The 22,838-nt window shown below is 37.6% G+C and overlaps 1 long non-coding RNA gene across 1 annotated transcript in view; it reads left to right on the top strand.

The window, feature by feature from the left end:
• The first annotated feature begins 1,830 nt into the window (after positions 1–1,830).
• LOC123619004 (uncharacterized) overlaps positions 1,831–22,838 on the top strand; it is a 32,228-nt gene continuing 11,220 nt past the window's right edge. The window contains exons 1-2 of the long non-coding RNA XR_006727517.2: positions 1,831–2,027; positions 20,634–20,845. This is a non-coding gene — a long non-coding RNA (uncharacterized LOC123619004). The remainder of the gene's footprint in view (positions 2,028–20,633; positions 20,846–22,838) is intronic.

Below are 22,838 nucleotides of genomic sequence, written 5' to 3'. Positions count from 1 at the left end.
GCCTTGAGGAGGGTGTATGCAACAAAAGTATTCATTCTTCATCAACATGTATTTCTTTTTTTTTTTTTTTCTTTTTCTTTTTAATGAGCACAGCTCATGTCCTAACAGGGCGTTACTAAAGTCACAGCTAAGTCTTTGTCCTTGACGTTGTGTTACAGCACACTCTTATATTGTATCATTTCCAACTTCTTTATGTTTTGGCTTTTATGGAATCTAACTCGTTGCTTAATATCAGCCAGAGATGTGAAGAATAAAGAATATCATACGCGCACACACACATATACACACTAAGAATCACTGAAACCATATTTTTCGCATCTCTGTTCTGGTGAAATTGAAGAAACCCTTTTGTCTCCTTAGGATGAAAGTATCTTTCTTTGTAATTTGGGGGATCCCTGAATCATCATATCCTCATTCTTTACATTTTAGAGTGCATCTAAATACATTTACCTTTTCAGCAATCTGCCTAAATAAACCAAGTGCAGGACTTTGGACCCTCTGTTACAGGAACATCTTCATGTGAAAATAAAATAAATTTAGGCTACATACCATGACTTATTAATGCAGTGTACTATAAATGCAATTTTCACAGGTAGCAATAACCATTTTGGTCCCTTTAGGGAACCAGATATAAAAAATCCCTATGCAAAAATAAGCTTCAAAATTGCATTTTAACTTTTCACCAAATTCTTTCATCCCAGAAAGACCTACTAATTTCTTGGTGAATATAACTTTATCATATTGTATATTATTTTTTAAACTCTGCAGTGCAGACTTTTTACTTCACTGATGTTTAAACACTTCGATGTGAAAAAATAATTCTTTAGCAAATATTACATTGGTTTAATGGCTTACCAAGCAGATTAAGCTCTTTACTGACCGAGTGAACGTTTCACTTTCAAAGATACTGTCATATTTTTATAGGAATTTTATGTGTTAACTAATATGCATTTAAATTTCACTAAATTCTCTATATGTACATTTGTGTATATCTGCATATTTCTATATGATTTAAGTAGACTGATTTTTAGAAGGGAAAATTTGTATTAGGATGTAATGATATCTGTCTCTCAATCTAAAGTTGTAGAAGTTATTGTTAGCAGAGATGCCCAAATTAGTTTCTTACATTATTCTATATAAATATGATTTGAACTTTTATGTGAGGGTACATTCCAGAAATTGAAATTTATGAAGTACTCTTCTTGATGAAAAAGGGATGCGTGGAGACAACTTCTTAATGTCAGAATACCTGTTCCATGGGTTGACTTAAAGCTATTTGGCGATTAAGCTGGCTCCTCCTGATAATAATCTGCCCATAGACATTACCAAGGTAGCACAAAGAAGGAAAAGAAAATACAAAGGCATGTGAAAATGGAACTCTGGTAGATTTTTAAAAATTCTCCTTATTCTAATATCCCATATCCTTAACATTGAGATTGAAGCCCTCCTTATTGCAACTTTGCACATCCCCTACTGCTTGAACTAAAAACCCTAAGAACTACATGTCTGAGATCTGAATGTATTCTTGGTCCCAAATCAATCTTGTCACTTGTCGGAAAGCAATGCAAGATAATAAGTAGTATTCACCTGATTGCTTTCCTGCTTCGAGACAGCTGGTGACGCGTGTCTTCCTGATAACCAGGAGTTTCAGATCTAAGGCAGGGATAAAGGGAAGCTGCGAGCTTGCAGAATCTAAATTTGACAGTCGATGGCTGAGGAGAGGGTCAGAAGGGATAGAATCTGTGACACATATGAGAAAGGAATAAAATTTATCTGCTCTGGTTGCAATGATTAGATGTCTCTTTGTCTGGCTTTCTTACAGCGGTTGACTGATTGTACCTGCCAGCTGGTTAATATCATAATTAACAAAGTTGCTACTATGTCTGCAAAGTTTAATCGAAAAATTTGCCAGGGATATGATGGCATTGTCACAAAGATCACAAGGGACTCGGAGTCGATTTTTGCTCAAGGTGGAACGGCGAAGCTGTGTAGGCAAAATGAGAAATCTCGAACTTGTTCAGCCAAAGGTAGGTTTCTGTCATAATCCAACCTCCTCAGCTTTCTTATTAAGATTTTTATTTGATGGTGAGTGGGAATTTTTTGTTGTTTTGTGACCAAAATTATTCATAAAAAGATCCATATGCTTCTTGAGCATTAATAGCATATTCTCTGGAAGCTTTGGGTGTTTATCCAAATCTGGAAATTCAGAAATACAGTGAAATAGCTTTTGATACTGAGAATGGAATATAAAGCTATGTTTGCCTATTGTGTCTAGCTAATCTTTATCAGTTTACAGACTAAATCTTTGGTAGCAAATATCAATGTATATTGTGTAGCACTTGGATTTAGTTTGCTCAACAATGTAAAAGCCATTACTCTGCTTTATTCTATTGTGTCAACCTTAAGGAGCAAAAAAAAAAAAAAAAAAAAAATCCACAAGCATAGTTATAGAATATGTAGAGGTTCTATTTCAGTTTCAAGAAATGCTCAGAGTAGGGTGAAAGAGGGCTGAGGTCTTAAAGTGATTAGGGCTTTTTTTTTTTTTTTTTTTTTAAGAGCACTTATAAAGACCGGTATTTGGCCATTGATTGTTAAACTTGTATTTTCTTTTTACTGTGATTTGCTTTGCTTGATTGAATATTCAAGCTCTGAGGAGTTTCCCAAATGATAGCCTTCACATGTTGCTAATTAATGAATGTGAATATTGATGAGGAGGGGCATGTGTCTCTGTGTATATGCCTGTGCGTTTCCTCTGAGTACAAAGAGAGAGGAAAGCATCTCAAAAATATGCAGAAGGCAAAATTTGGGATATTTATGCTGTGTCACAGCACCACTATAATGGCAAGGCAATCAATTTGCAATGTAATGGGGGATATACATTAAGGTTCTTTTACTTTCTCTCCATGGTCATGCAAGCCACTATATCATGGCCAAAAAAAAAAAAAAAAGCAATAATTTGTTTTTTGTCTTTTGCTATCTATCTTTTGTGTTAATGGCAGTTTTTAAACATCATGAATAACATTTTGGGAACAAATTAATGCACAGCATGTATATTTTTTAATATGCCCATAAACTTTCTTGTGGGTTTATTCCTAACCATGGGAGACTAGATATTCTGAGTATGCTCATTTTACATTTGACAGTCAAATTTCATTTTCTCAAATTTTAAAAATGAATCCTTTTATGAGATTATACATTTTAAAGCCGTTGAGGGTCCAGATAATTTAAAAAACTATAGAAATTTCGGTTAAAATTTGACTTAGCACATTTGCAATCTCCACTGAAATTTGATGACGTTGATAAGAAAAACTGAAAGTGGAGGTGTAAATCATTATTTTATTTTATTCTGGACATCATTTTCAGAAAAGAATGTTATTCTCCTGTTAAAGGCGCTCTCTTTTTTTTTCCCTTTGACTTTACATCTCTCCCTTCGTACTATCTGGCACCTGATAAGCACTCAACATGTATTTATCGAGTGAATGAATTAATGAATTTGAGTCCTGCTGCTGCTATTCAAATATGGTTAATATTTGCTTCCTCTAAATCAATCTTTTTTTTTAATGCAGTAAACATTATGGATAGAAACACATAGATGAATGGCACAATCACAGACAATAGGGAGGATTAAGTTCCTAAAATAATACAATGTTGTTTTAACCTAAACCCCCATAATATTTTGTGTAATTGAGATTTGCTGTTGTAAGAACTCAGTTGGAGTAGCAAAGGTCTATGAGGATTAGAAAGGGCCAGGGAAGTGATTCACAGCGGATACACCCGTTCTTTTAAACAGGATTATCTCCTGAGATGTGTAGAAATGAACTCTTGTCAGAGTTTCAAAGGAATTAATATTTTTGGTAAAATGTGCTAATGTAAAGAGTTAGAAGATTAGTGATGCATAATGAAAGCAATGCATTCTTTCACATGGAAATAAGAATATAATAAATGTCCTGCAGGTGATTGGGGCTGTAGCAATTTTATTCACGATTAAAGTTTGATTGACCTTTGTTAGGGTGATTAACCCTTCTGAAATTAAAAGCCAGAGCTGAATTATTCTGGCCAATTTAAATGCAAACATTGAACAGGTCGTGTGTCATTCAAATAATAATAATAAAAAACCCTCCTATTTTAATTTTCGTTTTTGCACGTCTGAATGAGATGCTGCCTTAGAAGGATTATAGCTCAGGCAGAGCGTACTAGTGGCAGAGAGTATAGAATAATGTTCAGATAATTGGGAGCACATGGAAGGGTCCCAGGCATCACTCCCCCCATTCAAAACATCAAAACCACCACCCCAACAAAAGCAGGGAGCCTAAAGGCCATCTCCACACAACTGAAAATGCGTGCTCTCAATAGAAAAAGCTTAGGAATATCCTGAAAAGGTTAGGAATAAATAACAGTGACATCTCTATTCCAATCCAGTGCCACTAAACTGTATATTAGATCCACATTAAATCCTGAAAATGGGGGCTTTTGGGTACGGTTGCTTATGAAGCTAATCAGAAAAGTTAATTATTTCTGACGTCTGGAATTTCATTCCCCATGATCTCTGATAATCTATGGATAAAGTTGGTATTTTCAAATACATTGTTAAGAGGAACATTCTCTAGTTGTTTACATAGCCATCTAATGGTGTGGTTTTGTTTTCCCCATTCAATTTTCTTGAAGCCTTGGTGAAAGGTTGCACGTTCAAGTTGCTTCCAAAAACTGTTTCCGTTTTTCATAGCGCATTAAATTTTTTTATTACTAAGTCAGTGAATATTTTTAGTTTTAGGTCCCACCACATAGTGAACACATCTTCTTTTTATGTGTCTGTGGACTATTAAAATGATAATAAAGGTTCTCGTCCTTCCATATGTAATTTATTTCTCTCTCTTTTCATCAAAGAATTTACTCTGAATGTGTCAAGGTAGAAAAGTCCAAAGTATTATAGTGTAAAAATTAAGAAGCCCGAGGTGCTATAGTTTATTTTTGCACAAGCATTTCATGTACTCTTTTAACATCCTTCTGAAAGACAGGCTTCTACTCCGGGCCTGTGAAGAAAGTCAAAGATGAAAAACTTGTGATGGATTGACAGATTATTCAGCTAGCAAAGTGACTCTGACATCCTCCAGAGAGATGGATAATACCTTGCAGCATAGATTAATAACGTGTTCAACTAAGATCTGTTTGCTGTGAGGATAATTTCCTAATTCTTAATTGTGGGGCTAGTATTCAACCATAAAGGGTAAACAAATACTATCTGCACCTTGCCTGATAAAGTGTAGATAATCAGCTTTAGTTTTGATACATTGAATTGTCAAACTTAAAAAAAAAGAAAATCCCAGTTGTTCCACAGTAATATTTTCACTAAAAAAACAAACACTGCCGCTAAGTCAAATCTCTAAAATAAACACCACTAATTCTTCAGATACAAGTCGGTGCTATTCTCTAATTTGATTATTCTTGTTTTACCTCTTACCAGAACGAAATGAAAATAATTGGGGGCATTACAATTTATTGTCAATACAGCATTCTCGAGGCATAAAAAGCTAATGTGATAGCATCTTCTCAGGGTTGCCATTAATTGTCAGTAGTCTTTTCCATAAAAGAAAGTCATGGCTCGAGAAAGTGAAATTCATATTGTTTTGGGGTAGAAAAAAGAATTAGTGAAAGAGCAAAGGCAAACGAGATTGTATTTTGTTAAATCCTAAATCCAATCATTTGTTTTGCTTCAGTGTGTTTAGAAGACATTTTTATTTCTTTGTTGCCTTTGTTTCTGGCAATCTGTTCCCCTCTAATCCATCCACTCCCAGACCTAGCATTTTTGCTTATAGTTGTGAAATAACTTTCTTTGCATTAATAAGCCAAAATTAATCCATTTGACATTTTCATGGGCCACATATTTTAGCTGGAGTCCTTCTGTTCAAAAAAGCAGATGATTTGAAAAGCAACTAGTTATTTTATTCATTGCGTGTTATTTGTGAGTCAACAATTTAATTTAATTCCACAAAATTTACAGTAGGCCTACCAAGAGCAATTTTATTGTTCTGGGCTAAAGAGAGAGAACAAGTGGCACACTGGAGGATTTTCAGGGTTTTTAAAATCATTAAATAGTGAAAAAAGTCACGTGTGAATTTTTCAAGATGTTACTCTCTTTAACAACCATTCTAGAATGAAATGAGTTGGTTATGTCAGTCAGATGAACTTGTTTTTGTAATTTGTTTGATGAAACAATATTCTCTAGAGACAATAAATTCTGTATGTTGACTTTCCAGCTAATTGTGAAGGCTAGTTTCCTAGCATTGGTCTTCGGGTGAGTCGGAAAGCTACCTAGGGTAGTGCAGTGGCCTGTGGCCTATTGAAGCACGCTGTGCTATTTGTAATCAAATGATCACACCACCTCTACACGTTCCCTTGGAATCCAGAGAACTGCTTAACATGGCAACTTTAACTAGCATGCCTTCAGCATTACTATTTCTGGAGCCATCACTGACTGACCTGTATCAGTTTCAACAAGTATTTATTGAGGACCTCCTAGGTTCCAAGTACCCCTCAACCCAGTGGGGTGGCTCTAGGAGCCACATTTTATGGACCAGAAACTGAGACTCAGTAGAGAGTGATTTGCCGAAAGTTACACAGCAAGTCAGTGGCACAGCCTGGGCTGGAAGCTGGTGGCGTAATTCAAGGCCTTCGTCACCAGAGCTGTTCCTGCATCATCTGTAGCCTTCCACTTTGCCACAACTTGCTGATTGTGAGCACAGGATTTTTAGATGGATTTAAGCATTTCCCCCAGACAGAGGAGTTTCCTAAATCACAGAAACTGCAATAAAAGAATTAATTCTCTCCTGATGCAGTCCCAAGAAAGTAAGAGATGAGGAGATTTAGAATGACACAGGTTATTCACTGGTGTATCCAGGCAATGGACTTCACTAAGTTGGCTCATTTCATGGAGACCAGAAATTGTCCTTCCCAATATTAATCAATTAGTTCATTGAAAACCAGTCATTAGTCTCTTTTTAAAATTGTCCTTAAAATGTGTGTGCTTACCTATCTTTCATTTAAAATTCTTAATTAATTCTGTCTAACACAGGCAAAATCTGAGGTACCTCCGTCCCACCTCATCCATTTCTGTTGGTCAAATAGCCATACAACCATTGATAAATGGGCCTCTAGATTTTATAATTCCTGCTCTCAAAACTGGAGATGATCACAAAGTCTGGTAGATTTCTGTTACATAGGGAATGGTCCGATTGTTTATGCCAGATGAGTTTAGAGGAATATGTGGGGAAAAAAATCTTTTTGATAAATATTTTTAAAAATACAAGTTTTATGGAGTTACTGCAATATGAGAAAAATACACCAAGCTATTTGGTGAAAACAATTTTGGTTCTCATTTCCTGATTTATTATGAGAACAAATGAATTAACCTGGGGTAGGCAAAAAGTAAACCTCTTAAAAATCAGCCTAGAAAGTTTCAAAAGTTTGGGATTGACAGATAAATTTTCACTTGGAGACGTGGTGCACCTTTTGAAAGTTGATACTTTTGGTCTTTAAATTCTCAGAGCGTGGCTCTGAGAAGTGTGATTGGTCTAAATCCATCTCTGTCTACCCACAGGGCCTAGAAAAGGTGCCTGCCACATGGTAGGTACTGAGGAAATGTTTGTTACATTGGATTGAAAGTGACTGTTACCATCAGATAAAGCTGGGGACGCTGAACACAGTACTTAATTATAAAGGTCTGGTGTCTGCACTAAGAAATAAACCTAAGCTTCTGATCTGAAATGGGAAAGGAGAAGTTGAGAGAGAGAGAGATGGACAGAGAGACAGTCATAGATATATTCCCATGTCTCCTTCAGGATGCTTTTCAAAATGGCCCAGGTTCTGTTTTACTCCAGCTGTACCTCTAGGCCTATCAGCCTCCCTCAACTCTGAACTGTTAGTCACTAGTCAGTCACTTACAACCTACCAAGGGTGAAACTCGTTTTTCTGAGCTGATTAGAATTTTTAATCAAAATTATCAGGTTGGTTTATGTTTTTAGGAAAGCAGGAAAAATAATTCACAGTATTCCTTTTTGAAAATGAACGAAAAGGCAACTAAAGGGCATTGGGTAGAACCAGGGAAGTTGAAGAGTGTTTGCTGGAAAATGAGAAATTACTATTGTGATTGTAATTGCAAATGGAAGTACTTTGCAACAGAGAAGACTGAAGTGTGTGATAAAAGGAGACACACTGAGCGCATCTTCCCTGAGAGATGCTAGGCAAGAGAGAAGAGCAAGTTTGACCAACATCTCTTCTAAGGATGTAAATACTCGAGCGTTCATTAACCATTTGAGTCCTGCTTGATGATGATTAAACCCTTGGGCAGATGTGAATCAGCTTTACTATGGAAACATTGAGGAAAACATTTATGAAAAAGATGATCCAATTTTGGAAAATACAGGCCAATTAAAGTATGAGATTTAATTTAGGAATTTTTACTCTGTCTACATGATGTATATATTAATGATGATTTATCTCACCTCATTCTTCATCTTCTTAAGCAAAAGGAGATTTTTACTTATTGACATATTACTGAAGAATCGAGCTTTTCTCCAAAATTACACTTTTTTTTGCATAAATGTGCCTAATTACCTGAATTCAGTTTTGATTAGCAGTGTTAATTGATGCAGCTGTGGATGGTATCTGTTTACCTAAATTACCATGTGCAAACAGCAATATGTCTGGAAGTGAATATGCTAAACTGAAAATACTAATTAGCTAAGACAGATTGTTATTCAAGTCACATAGTGGAGCTTTCTAATGAAAGCCTGGATGTGTCAGGGTTTTATGATATTCAGACAGAAATGTCTATATTACATATGATTTCTAAATTTAATTCATAAGAACAGATGGGATGTCAGCCAGGGTTCTTCCTCCTTATTCCAGTATTAATGTGAATATTTTACTCAACTGGAGATATATTCATATGTTTTTTTATAAGAAACTGGTTGTGTGCTTTGACAGTGTGCCAGCCCTGCACATTCAGACTCAGCTATTTCTTGACCAGTATATTCACAGGTTATATCCACCTACTATCCCAAAGGTGAAGATAAATAAACCACATCGACTGGCTAATTTAATGAAATCAAAAAGCAGAAAGGTTAGTTAAACAGACAGCTTACACTGAGTAGTATTTTATTGGTGTTTTCTTCTTGCATCCCAAATAAGTAATAACAGTAAGTTTGATCGTAGGATTTTTAAGAATCAGTGAGCAGTTTGCAGGGATGAAAGGTGATTTCTCATTGTCCTTAACTATTTAAAAATGGATAGCAAAGCAGTGCTTATTTTCAAATACCCAGTTTTACAGTATGGCAGCTTTTTCTGTGTCTGTGGTTCCTATTGCCTTTGTCCTAAATCATGGTCTGCTTTTGCTTAAGGTTTCTCTCCAAAGGAAGCATTAATCTCTTACTGTCTGCTGAGGCACTCAGCACTCATTAATGGTGATGTTAACTTAGAGGTACCCAAAGATTATAGTACAAATCCTGCACATCATATAGTGAAGAAATAATGGACCCATATTCTTTTTCCCAAGAGGCTAAATAACTGTACTTAATGCATAAATAAGTCTCTTCTTTCCAAAGGCTGTGAAAATAAGGCCTCTTGACTCAAACTTAAGAGTTTAAGATCCCTTATTAGATATTTTAAGATGCCATGAGCAAAATGGGAATACTTTTCATGATGCAAATTTGAACATAATTATAGTTTGGCATATTTAATTTAGGTTTAAGTGAGAATTATAATTACCAAAAATTGAATTATTTCAATTATGCTAATTTCTATCCCCAAAGTTTTGTGTAATTTGGCTTCTGCAAGATAGGTTTAGATCCAGCAAAATTACAATGGAATCTAATACTAAAAATAAGGAATTTGTAAAAATGACTCTGCTCTAGTTACATTTTAGCCACAAAAATGGTAAAGTACTGTTAACTGGCCTAGGAGGACATGCAGTGCTTGAAATAGCTTAAATCAAAGTGGAAAGGGAACATCTTGCACTGCTTGAACCATTTGCTTTCCATTTCCTGTATCAATACCAGTTGTAGTGCATTATTTGCTATTTGCTGTCTAATCAATGAAGCTAATCCAGTATTTTAAAAATAAAATTCATGTATGTTAGTTATGATTATTTAATAGTACACTTTGAAAAGTCGCCCTCAGAATTGTGTTGCCTTTGATGATCATTTTATTTTAGCATGAGTCCTTTCAAAGAGGCTTAATGTAAAATTCCTTTATTTTTGAAAACTTGGAAGGTTTTACTTCCCAGTGGCAAATCCTAGTTTGCTGCATGTTCTGTGGATAGTTTAATAGAGCTCGTTGTTATAGAACCGAAGTGTGTGTGTGTGTGTACACATTCATAAAAAATCACCTAAGTGAAGAGTTGAATTCTGGCACTAGAGTCAGTCGGCTGGTTTGACTGTCGGTTTGTGTTTACTTTCTGTGCTGCTGGATTCACTAAAGCAGCTGCTGAATCAGTGTAAGTCTGTTTTCCAAGCATAGATAAAAGAAGAAAAATCTTCTCTACAAAGTTAAGTCATTTATTCTATTCAAAGTGATGTTTGGAGCACTCTTTGGTCATCATGAGATTCCCTAAATATTTTAGTAAAAGTTTTATTTATTTATTTTTGTCTCCATGTGCAGACATGAACTTGTTTTGTGTCAAAATCTTTTCTGTAATCTTAGTAGACACACGTGAGCACTTCTACATAATGACATTAAAACGAGAATACAGGTTCCTGATGTGAAATGTGAATGAGTTAAGGAGTTTTATCAGACATTGCAATGAATTGTCTTTAGGCAAATCACTTAACCTCAGTGTGCAAATTAGTTAATTTTAAGAATAAATATAGCTATCTTTCTGACTTATTAAGGATTTATCACTTGTGCCCAAGGTTCAGTGGATCTATAAATGAAGTGTATGAGGCTTTTCTTTGAACTCTAATTGGCATGTGGGGGGAGCAGGTCAGACTGAGTTAGAGGCTGAGGGACTTAATCCTTTGAAGAAATTTTGATTTAGTTTTATTCCTTCTAAGTATTGCTAATGTAGTCTAAGATTAATTTGACTCTTTCACTGCTTTGTTTGTGCTGGTTTAGAGTGTAGGCTCCCTGAGGGATATCTCTTCCTTCTTTGTTAAATCTCTCCTCTGCCTTCACAGAGCTTTATCACAGGAGAAGTGGTGCTCACAGGTCCTCCTTGAGCAAACTGTGGTTCCCAGTGATTCAAAATCACGGGCATTAACCCCACTTATAAATCTCAGTAACCTATGTTACAGGATACCATGTATTAGCTGACTAGGGGCTGTGAACCCTATGAAGACATTTAAAACATTTTAAAGCTCCTGGTTATTTTGGAAAAAAATGTATATTTTTGATCAGTTTATATTCTGTTCAAAGGAGCCCTAACATTTCATAAAGGCTAAAATTCATTTGAACTTGCTCCCTGAAAAGTATAACATATGTTACACTTGAATTAATGCAAATTTCAAATGAACGGGATTTGAATTGGTAAACAAAGCTTTGTAGACAGGCAGACCTAAATGCAGATTTTGCCTCTATCATTTGCCAACACTGTGATCTTGGGGCATCTTCTTAATTCTTCTGGGCCTTAGTTTACCCGTATAACAGAGAGAGAGTGATACCTACTTATAGTGGGGTTATGGTGACTAAACTATATAATGTATGTAAACACCTTAACTTAATGCCTATCATCAAATTGACATAAATAATAGGTATAATTACTGTGTAAAATACAGTAACTCTGCATTAAAAACCAACAGAGGCAATTATACAAATGCTTTTCATGTGGCATTTATTAACTCTTAAAGTTTTATGCAGTAAAGTGATTCAGATTTCCCACAAGTATATATACAAGTCTGTTTTGTCCCAGGTGTATATGTATGCATGTGTGTGTACACATACACAGATCACTTACATGAGAACGAAATTAAACCCCTGGCTTCCCAAAGTGGTACATGAACTTCCAGCTTCCTTCTTTTCCAGTAATTTCTGTCAGCTATGTAACACTTCATAGCCCCAAAGTTCTGTGCACATCATCACATGTAATCTTCACAGTGACAAGATAAGGCAAATGGCATTACGTTCTTTTTTATAAATGAGATTTGCAAAGATGTTAAGTGACTTACCCAGTGTCTCTTACTATAGTGAGGGACTAGGTGGCAATGAAAGAAGGAAAAAACACTCAGAGTCTTAATCTGGATTATCTAGGAAAAAAAGAAGTGAATAATGCTGTTTCTCCATGCACTACTGTCAGAGTCATATCCTAAGAGAATATTGCACATTTACATATAGGGCTCAGAGATGCGTGTATTATGAAATCCAAGACATTATCCGGGATTTGATGGGTGGAGTGGAATTTGTTTCTCCTCAACAAACCTTTATAAAGATATTCTGACTCACTGCATTGTTCATAATAGACAATATCATTTTCACAGTTATTACTGGGGCTGATGTAGAAATGGGGTGGGCCACATTTGGGACCAGGAACTTAGGTCTCCCTTAGGCCTGCACAAAAGGCCTAGAGGACTAAACATGGGTGCACGTCTAGGGATTTCTTAAGAAATTAGTACCTGGAGCTAGATTTCACAAACATGTGTTCTTCTTTCTTACAAAGAGCTAGCAATAGGAGAAGGAAAATGACCCAAGGATGCCATTTCACCTGTTTATAATTCGTTATGCTGGGTTAAAATATTTCACCGATTCAACAAATACCTTATAAATACCTTGTCGTGGTGAGGTATTACAAAAAGCACTGTAGGGACATAGAAAGATAAGACGCGATGTCTTTAAGGATTTTAAAAAACTATCCTATCATTGGATACCTGCAACAGCAATATAGTCTAAGGGGCAAATTCTTCCTCCTTTAATTCTAGATATAGTAAGTAATGCATTTATCCATTCATATATTCATTCAACTAGTATTTTATCCTCCTTGCGCTAGGTAGTGGAATACGAATGTGGTCTTTGAAATTGGATGGCCTGGGTATAGATCACTGGTTCTCCACTAATTAGATGTAGGGCAAATTATTTGAATTTTCAGCTTGCTTATCTATAAAGTTGGGTTGATCTTAATTGATTAATATTTGTAAAGCCCTTCCCACTGTGTGGGGCACACACAATTGCTGTCATTTCATGACAGTGAATACTCTTCCACTCAAGGGACGTTAAAGTAGTTGGAATGGGTAGACACATACCTAGAGCAGCTAGAGAATTTTAGCATGTAAGTAAGTACTATCTAACATGGTCCAGACTCCATCGATGCTGACAGAATTTAGAAATAGAAGAGATCTTTTAGAGAAAGGGAAAACAGTAGTGAAACTGCTTTCTGAACAGCGTGGTGTCTAGATTCTAGCCATGCCTTTTGCAGTATATGCAGCCCAGTAAGCATCTCCCTGGAGACCACTGTTAATTTAGGAACCTACAACATCTGTGCAACTCAAATAGGACCAGAGCCCAAACCCAAAACCACATAGAACATTTCTTATGCAGTGTGGTTGAATAGGACAGCACCCATCCCTGGGTGTTCATAAGCTACATGAACCTAATTGACACCAGCTTGTTGCCTGTTCAGATAGCACGCATGGTAGAGTTTTGGTGCATTTGGACTTGTTCAGGGTTCTTATGTCCAGAAATTCCAAATTTGATTTTTGTCATTAGCTCGTTAAGCTTGTCTTAAGCACACTTAATGAGGTCTGCCGGTGGAATGGCTTTTATGTTCTGTGGCCTTTGTGCTTATTCTCAGCGACTCTCAACTGTGGCTGAGAAGTTAATGAAGTTACTGCAGTGCTCGCTTGTCTGCTGCTTTGGAAAACACACCTCGTATGTGTTTGGGTATTTAAATTCTGTTTTCTAGCTTTTAGGGTTTATATCCTCATCGTGCATTCAAGTGCTATGGAAATAAGACCAGATGGATATGACAACCAGCCATTCGGGAAATTACATACACATTACATTTTAGAAAACCAGTGTACATATGTCTTTCTGGATGCATTCATATGCTGGATTATTTTTGTTGCCTCCAAATGGTTGGGATTTCAATGAAGCAGTTACCTAGAATGGCAGCTTGAGAATTCCTTTTGGAGGGAAAGCGCAGCCTGCAGTGAGCCATTTATTCAAACACAGCTGAGTGTGGGGACAGAGTCAGGGCCACACTGCATTTCTCTCCCTGCCTTTAGTCTTCTCTTTAGTACTCATCCCTACAGACATTATATTACAAATTTGTTTGTCATTTCCCCTAGCATGTGAACTCTGTAAGGACAGGAAATTTTTAATAGTAGTGCTTGACACATGGTAAGCCTGCTCGATGTGACAGTGGAAAAATTGGCTATCACTGAGATAATGAAATGGTATTCAATCCCCCCTTGTGCTGAAGCCAGCTTAACAGAGAGATTTCCTTTTGTCTCTTAAATGATGGACATCTGATTGCGAATCATGATGGTGATGAGCATACCTAACACTGACCATATGTGTGTGTGTGCCAGGCACTGTTCTGAGCACTCACAAAAACCGTCGGTGTAGGGGCCGCTTCTTCTCCCTGTTTTTCTGGATGGGGAATCTGAATACTACAACGGGACGGGGCCACGAAGCACATTCACCAGCCTGTTCTTCGATGTTTCATGTGCTGTTAAAATGCAGCTCCCAGGGTTGAAAACAAGTCATCTTGGGAATGTATCCACCCTTTCAATTAGCAAAAATCATCACGGAACCATGATTGATTAGTTCTGTGCTATTCTTAAATATGCTATTCAGTTCAGCCCAGTGGTGCAAGGAGAATTACTCACATTTTACTGGAAGATGTAGGAATCTGGAGAGGCAGTCCCTTTTCTTATTTTGTATTACCCTCTTCATTAACTTACCTACCTCCTTGCTCCTCTGTGGAAAGGAGAAAATAAGACTAGACGATAAAAACTATAAATAATTACTTCAAGCTTCTCTGCTGTTTCAAATGTTACGTTCACAAGCCCACTGCATATTGTCAGCTAAATGGAACTATTGGTATTTGGGTTCTACCTTGGCTTACTCTTGGCTATTCAGGTTTCATTCTTACTAACACAAGTGGTGGTAGAAGAATCAAATTTATACTTGAAATCAAAACACAGAACTTTTAGCAACAAATGTATCTGCCTAGCCGGTTTTATTTAGGTTGATATTAAAGATTAATTTCCATACCTCAGCATAGACCTCCATGGTGGCATAGATCTTGACCCAAGTGAGTGCTGGAATAGAATTGTTAATTCCCTAACAGTTGGTGAAAATCACCTCCAGACACATGGGTAATGAGGGAGTGGACAGTAGAGAGAAAACAATGGCTAATAAATAAATCTTCAGAAGAATCCAGTTTTCAGGGATGCATTTGTGTGCTGAGTGAACAGTGTTCCATTGCCTTAGGGACCATATCATAACTAAAATTGGGAATTATATCCATTGCCTGTATATTTCCTTGAAACCTTTCCTATTGTCTATCCTCAAAGCAGTATTATTTTACCAATTCATTTCCCTCTCACCTCCTCTGAGCAGTCTAGATGTTCAAATCAGTCTTCCTGCATTTCGTCTTTTCCTGAATTTATCAGTTCTGTGAAACCCCACTCAAAAATGAAATAGCTTTATATTGGGCTGACCTAGTTCTATTTATTCCTTTTATTTAATATGCATTTATATGTTGTGCAATTTTGCTATTAATACGGTAGGATATAAATTTCTGCCCCTGATAACTGAATGAGATAATTTGTGCAGAATTGCTTAGCAATACTAAGTACATGGTTACAAAGCCCAATAAATGACATCTGTTATTAGGCTTCTATTCCTATAAACATATTCAAATATACTGTAAGAAAACTGAAGAAATCCATTTTACACAAGAACTTTTGGATGAGCCCATGATTTTTCCTACTCAGAGTCAGATAAACAAAATCATATGTTCACGATTTTTATTGCACTCTTGGACTTTATCATACACGCTCTCTCTAGTCTTCTAGCAGTTATCTTCGTCATCATCACCACCATGATAACTATCTCAGAAAAACACCAACAATATTCCCAGAGTACTACATTTTATAAGGCACCTCTTCTTATGTTTTCTTCTTTCCACAACCCTCTGAGTACAGAGGAAACCAATCATGTCGCTAGTGTGGGACAGAGCTGAGGTTCAGAGTCTAATTCACAATGATAAATGGAAGATTGGGGCAATTATTAGTACTGCAGAGGATTTTTAATAACACCTGCAAACATGTCCCATCTTTAGAGAACAGATCTTGGAAAAGACTTTTTTGAACTAATCAGTGATTGAGCCTGACCTTAAGGAATGTAGACATTCTTGCCTGTGTTTCTTCCCCTTTCACCTTCCATTAGTGACCTTGGAAAGGGCTCTCAGATACTGGTTTCCAGCTGCCCCCAAGCTCTTCTAGCAGGCAGAAAGGCAAGCAGGGGTTTGGGGTGCAGTGCTAGGAATATTTGCTTTTTCATCAGGATTGTAATATGGCAGTGCCAGAAATATGGCAGGTCATGACATTTCTTAAAACTTCATTTTTTTAAGAGCAGTTTTAGGTTTACAGCAAAATTGAAAGGAAGATACAGAGATTTCCCATATAGCCCCTGCTCCACACATGCATAGCCTCTCCCACTATCAATTTCACTTACCAGAACAATACACTTGTTACCAAGGGTGAACCTACACCAACACACCATAGAAACCCAAAGTCCATAGTTTACCTTAGGGTTCAGCTCTTGGTGTTCTACATTCAGTGAGTTTGGACAAATGTATAATGACATGTATCCATCATTATACTGTCACACAGAGTATTTATATTGCCCTAAAAATCCTCTGTGCTCTGCCTATTCCTGTCTCCCCCAACCCCGTTCACCCCTGGCAACCACTGATCTTTTTGCTATGTCTATATTTTTTTGCCTTTTTCAGAACACCACATAAGTTGGAAACAAACAGTGTAGAGCCTTTTCAAATTGGCTTCTATCACTTAGTAATATGTCTTTGAGGTTCCTCCGCGTCTTTTCCTGGCTAGATAGCTCATTTCTTTTTAGCGCTGAATAATATTCCATTGTCTGGATGTACCACAGTTGACTGACCCATTTACCTACTTAAGGACATCTTGGTTGCTCAGGTCATGGAATTTGATAAGGAAAAACTCCTGGGGATGAGCAAGTTCTGCTCATTCATGTTTCTAACACGGCAATGTGACCTGACTCCACGCAAATATGTCTAACAGCTTTAGAGCTGAGGAAGAGATGGATGGGATGTGGCTTTTACAAATGATCTGTGTTGCTGGGTGGGATGAGAAATGAAATATGCCAGGTTTTATTTAAACAACAGTTTGCCAGGTGACAAAGAATTAAGATAGCAGGAAGGGCTTATCTGTGGGTGCGAGGCTGAGTGTTCAGTCATTGCGGGCACAAGAGGACAGTGGGAACCAGAAGAGGATGATTTCAGTAGAACTGAAGGAGCTATGCCTCCATCGTTATTATTATCAACTAACTAGCGTTATTTTTCTATCCTAGACCCCAAATTTGGATGCCACCCTCATCCTTGAAGGGCTTATACCCGAGGTAGATAAACATTGCTGTCTCTGTTCATTGATTTTCCTAATTATTGACGATATTTGAAGAATACATGTATTTTTGACAGTGAAGGTTTAATCTTTCATATCTCTGTTTTTAATCAAGGAAATATTAGTGTCAAAGTAAATTTTTGTGACTTTGACTATTTTGTTGTGGTGAGAGTGAATAAAAAATTTTGATCACATAAAAAACAAATGAAGAAAAGTCTACCAACTAAATATTAAAAATAACCAGTGGAGGTTGACTTGACAGGTTTGTTTTTATTTGCTCAAGCTCTCACTGACTTTTAAGTTCTGAGAGCAGAAGCTTTGGGGAATAATGATCTAGGAGCATCAACAAACAGAAAAAAGATTAATATTAGAGTTTGTAGAAATGCAGGCCTGCTCATTCCCTGCTACTCACCTCGAATGGTTTTAAACTCTGAAAATGATCCTAGAACAAACAGATTTGCACATAACTAGCTTTAAAACAGGGCCCTGTAACAAGTCGAAATATTCTTACGGGAACAATCGGTAGAGCCTCAAACCCTTTTTGGACTCCAGGAGAGAACATGTTTTACCTTGCCGTGTGACTGGTAGAGTGTTGAGAATACCTTTTGTATACATGTGTTTTTATTTGATTTGTGAAACAGGCCCTTTCCCTTTATAGCCAGAGGAGCCATTCTCAGAAGGCACGCAGGCAATCAAAATATTTTCAAATCCCGAAAGCCAGAGAAACACTAGCTTTCGGTTTATTCACTGGGCTGTGTCTTTCTAAACATTTTCTTTTTTAAGCTGGCCCTAAAGGGCAGTAAACTAGGCCTCTATTAGGCCTGAGCGAATAAAAAAGTTGAGGATTAAACGGCATTCAGCAGGAATGTCACCCAGATGATGTCTGTCTTAAGATGGATGGTCAGTCAGGTAAGTTGAAACAGAAAAAATAAACAGAGGACCATCACGCTGTATTTATACAAAACAGCCAAGACTTACTCAGCAACATGCTAATCACAGACTCAACTAGATGTCAAGAAAACACATACAACGGGTTTTCTTTCTTAGTTTTTCCCCCATCCCAGCCTCATTACTCTGTGTCAGCAGTGTGCTCGGTATTGATAAGGCAATATAAGCATTGAGGAAATGGATGGATATTTTTTACTGGAAATGTAACTGTTGACATATAAGCAGGTATTAATAACAAAGGGTAGGTTGGAGACCTGTGCTCCACAGAAAGAGAACGAAATGACCTAAGCCAAGTTGGAATTTCAGATCTCTGCTGAATTCAGTATTTTGTAATGACTGTTTCCGTTGCCATTTTATATGCCAAGGGATCAAAACACACAATGTTTGTTAAGTAATTAGCATCAATCAAAAGTTCACAGTTGACAACAAACGGAGACAATCAAATGGTATTATTGGCAAAGAACCCTTTCTGAGAGTTCTAAATGCTGTATTTGACGGCCATTAACAGTAAGTAAGTATTGTAAGAACTGAAATAATGTAGATGGTGTCCAGATAGGGGGACGTCAACTGTGTTTTTGACAGTTCAGCATGGGACTTGTTCAGGGACTTCACCTGTGTGGGATAATTTAAGATGTAGTTGACAAATCCTGATTTCCTTCGAATCATAGAAAATATTTGTGAGTTACTGTCAGTTGCTGCAAAGCTAAATTTAAACCCATGCCCTTGGCTTCATGAGATGAAGTATTTCTGTAGGATCTTTATTTTCTTGACATTATCGTTTCCAGTACAATTTATACTGGCACCTTCATAATTCCCTGCTGCTATGGAGCCAGAAAACATACTTTGTGGCATCTCTTGTTAGTAGATGTCTTCTGGCCACATATTCATCCACATACATGCCAAGTGGGGTTGGGAAAGTGCAGGTAGAAAGTAGGCTTATCGTATCCTGGTATCCCAAAATGATGGCGTTGTTTCTAAAGCCACTGAGGAAGGTGAGTTGTGCTACCTGTATTGAGCACCTACTATATTCCAGTTTATATATACAAGTCTCCCCCCTCCCCGCTATCTGAAAGTAGAGCATTTCTGTGAAACCTTTTGTAAGCTGAAATGTCATAAAGCAAAGAAGCAATTACCTTATGACACATCTTGGTAATGGAGGCACAAAATAAATCGAGATGAAGCACAGATGCTCACAGACTCAGTTCAAATCTATCATGGCTCGATGCTGAGATGCTGAGGGTAGTTCCCAGGGAAGGAGCTTGACGGTGTCTTTCTCGTCGCTGGGAGGAGCTGCCTCCAGAACAGCTCACTGCAAAACAAACGCTGACAATCAGGGACACCTGTGAAAACTCTGATTGTCCACAAAACCCCAGAGAAGTAGGCAACAATATCACTACTTTGTAGACAAGAAAACTGAAACTGTGTTTAATGAACTTTCCCGAGGCTACCAGATCAGATTTTTAAATGAGCGTTGACTCAAAAGACCATATTCTTCCTATTACACCATAACATGCTATCTGACCACCTTGAGAAGCTGTACCAATTTGAAATAGAAAAAGAATCAATGGTGTTCATGATCCATCGTTAACAAACACTAAGCCTTGTCACACTGGCTCCTCAGTCCTCTTGGTAACTGAAATTACCAAGCCCGGCATTTCTTATGCCAGCCAGGGAAAAGTAAAGTTAGCTAAAGGAGAAAAAAATAAGAAAGAGAGAATATGAGATTGGTCTACTTGTTGCTGGCTCTTAGAGGACGTAAAGGAAGACATGTGTTTCCCTACAACTTTTTTCTGTTTAAAAGATAAGTGGGATGGTCTAGGGTGAAGGGCAAAAAAGAACATTGATGTTGTGAGAATGAGCAAAGGAGAGTTGGTTTGGGGCTTATTACTCCATCTCCCTGGTCATTCCGTCTTTTACTGAATGAGAATATTCCGTTTGGCTTTCAGGCTGGGCTTGTCATGAGAGAAGTGTACGTTAATTTCATATTTTCTAATTTTCTTTTGGGGATAAGCATTTTGGTTTTCTGCTGTTTATTATTTCAAAGGCATCTATATGCTAATATGTTTTATGCTAATTATTTTCATGTTTTCCCCTTAGGTTATGCTTCATATCACCCACCAGGGAGGATCATCTCTCATGAAAACTTTCAAATTTGATTTTGAAAATTATTCGGAAAAATTTAAGCCCTGCTATCTCCCAGTGTAGGAAAGAATATGCTCTGGAGAGCCCTGTAATTCAAAGAAAATGGACTCAAATGGATAACACTTGAGTTCTCATGCTACCAAACTCCTCTTGAGAAGAACAGCCAGGTACGTGAAGCGTTTAACATCATGACATTGAAATGTTGGAAGAAAAATTAAAATAAAAATCTAATAATAGGTTTTCAGAAATCACTAAATTACTATTTGATCCAGAGAAGAGAAAGGAAAGGCTGTTTTCATTCTCCGCAGCGTCTGAGGTGTGTTAACTGCTTCTATTGCTATGAATACCGTATTTTAATTGTATGTCATCATTTCTTAGTGTCATCTCTAGAAGTTCATTCTAATAATATTAGGGGCTGAAACTGAGTTTGTGCTAACAGGAAGAATCAGGGAAAAGAGGACTTGCATATAACAAGCTAGCTCGGTGTTTTCTTCCAGTTTTTTTTTTATTAGAGATTTTTTTAATGAGTCATAATTTAAAAGTAGGTTGCAATTAAAAAAAAAACATAGTTTAGCCAAGTCATCTATCTTAAAAACCTTTTTGCAGGCATCTTCTTTTGAAAATAACCAAGTCTTAAAAACTGATTCCTCAGCATGAGGTATTAAAACTGAGATCTCTTCAGAGAGTGTTTTACATTTCCATGGGTGAGGAATCAGTTCCCAAGCACTGCAGGAGCCCAAAGAAAAGGCCCCCATTTCACAGGCCCCTGCAGTGGTCTCTGCCCTGCTCTGTGCTTAAGAGAAGCGAGGAATCAGAAGCCCTGGAGGCTTCACAGCTGACTTCAGTTGGTCTGTGTCCCGCCTCTTCTGGGCCGGTTCCTCCCTCCACCTTTGAGGGCTGCACCTGATTTCATCTTTATTAAATGCTTTCACTTTCCGACCTCAGCAGTGAGTTCACCCTGCAAGAAATGCAGCCCAGCTGCTGCTATTCTGCTCTTGCTTCACTTCAATGCCTCTTGAACTCTAAGACAGCTGTGTCAGTAGGAGAGTTCCTTTTCGGGGTCGGAAGAAAGGTCTCCTGCTGGAAGGGGGCCTGACAGGTATGCTAGGCTCTCCTCCAGCAGAAGGGGCTCAGAGTCAGCCTCCCAAAGCCAGGCGAGGACAGGTACCTGGACGACCTGCTCTGGGACTGCCAGCCGGCCTTTCGACACCTGCAGTCACCACCTCTCTCTAAATGGGAAGAATCATTGCTGGGGATACATCTGGTAAATTGGTTAGAACAGAGGATTGTCAGTTAAAGGTAAAATAACATTTTGTTGAAACCTGGCTGTGTTTGGTACATTCTGTTGACAGAAGAGACCTGCAATAGTTTATGTGCTAAGCCTTTGTGACCCATCATTATTTTCTTTTCATTCTACCTTGTCGGTGACAGGAACAAAATAGCTACACATTTTCCCTTTTAAAGTTGTGTTTGGGGAAGGAGTCCCTGAGCTAACACATGTGATCTTAATGCAGCCCCAGCGAAGAAGAAGCTTTCTCTCCTTGCTCCTCTCTGAACGTAAGGCAAAGGTAGTTCAAATAGAAAAGCAATTTGCATACAATTAGGCTCCAAAATTTATTAGGTGTGAGATGAGCCATGCAGTTCGATTAAGGAGGCTACTATGAGTGTATTATTCCCTTTGAGAACTAAATTCCCTGAGGACAGAAAGACAATCTGTCGGTAACTGTTAGCCTGCCATAGCTCTAGCAGGGGGTGCAGTTAGTGGACTTGCAGCAAACTTCTGGTGGGCTTGAGCAGCGGAATTGGTTGAGCACAGCTCGGGAAATGCTGCCTGACCTGAGAGGGGGGCACTGCTGGGTTCTGAGCGTTGTTAAAAGTACACAGCTTTGAAATAATAGGGACTAGAGTCAGAGAAGCTGAATTTGGGTCTGTCGACTAAAATAAATGCACAGCCTAAAAGTTGAGAGTTATGTTTTATTTGGTGGGAGGACTCAAGCCGAGATGACAGCCTCTCAGATAGGCTCTGAGGGACAGCTCCAAAGAGGTAGGGGAGGAGCTAGGATACATAGGAGCTTTACAACAAAGACCAGGTAGTTGGAACAATAAAAGGTTACTTGTTATCTAAAGAAAAACAGGCATCTCAAGTTAAAGAATTTAGTG

The sequence above is a fragment of the Camelus bactrianus genome, chromosome 12 (assembly GCF_048773025.1).
Source record: "Camelus bactrianus isolate YW-2024 breed Bactrian camel chromosome 12, ASM4877302v1, whole genome shotgun sequence".
Taxonomy (NCBI): Eukaryota; Metazoa; Chordata; class Mammalia; order Artiodactyla; family Camelidae; genus Camelus; species Camelus bactrianus.
Note: the sequence above shows the minus strand (reverse complement) of the source record. Positions and strands in the feature narration are given on the sequence as shown.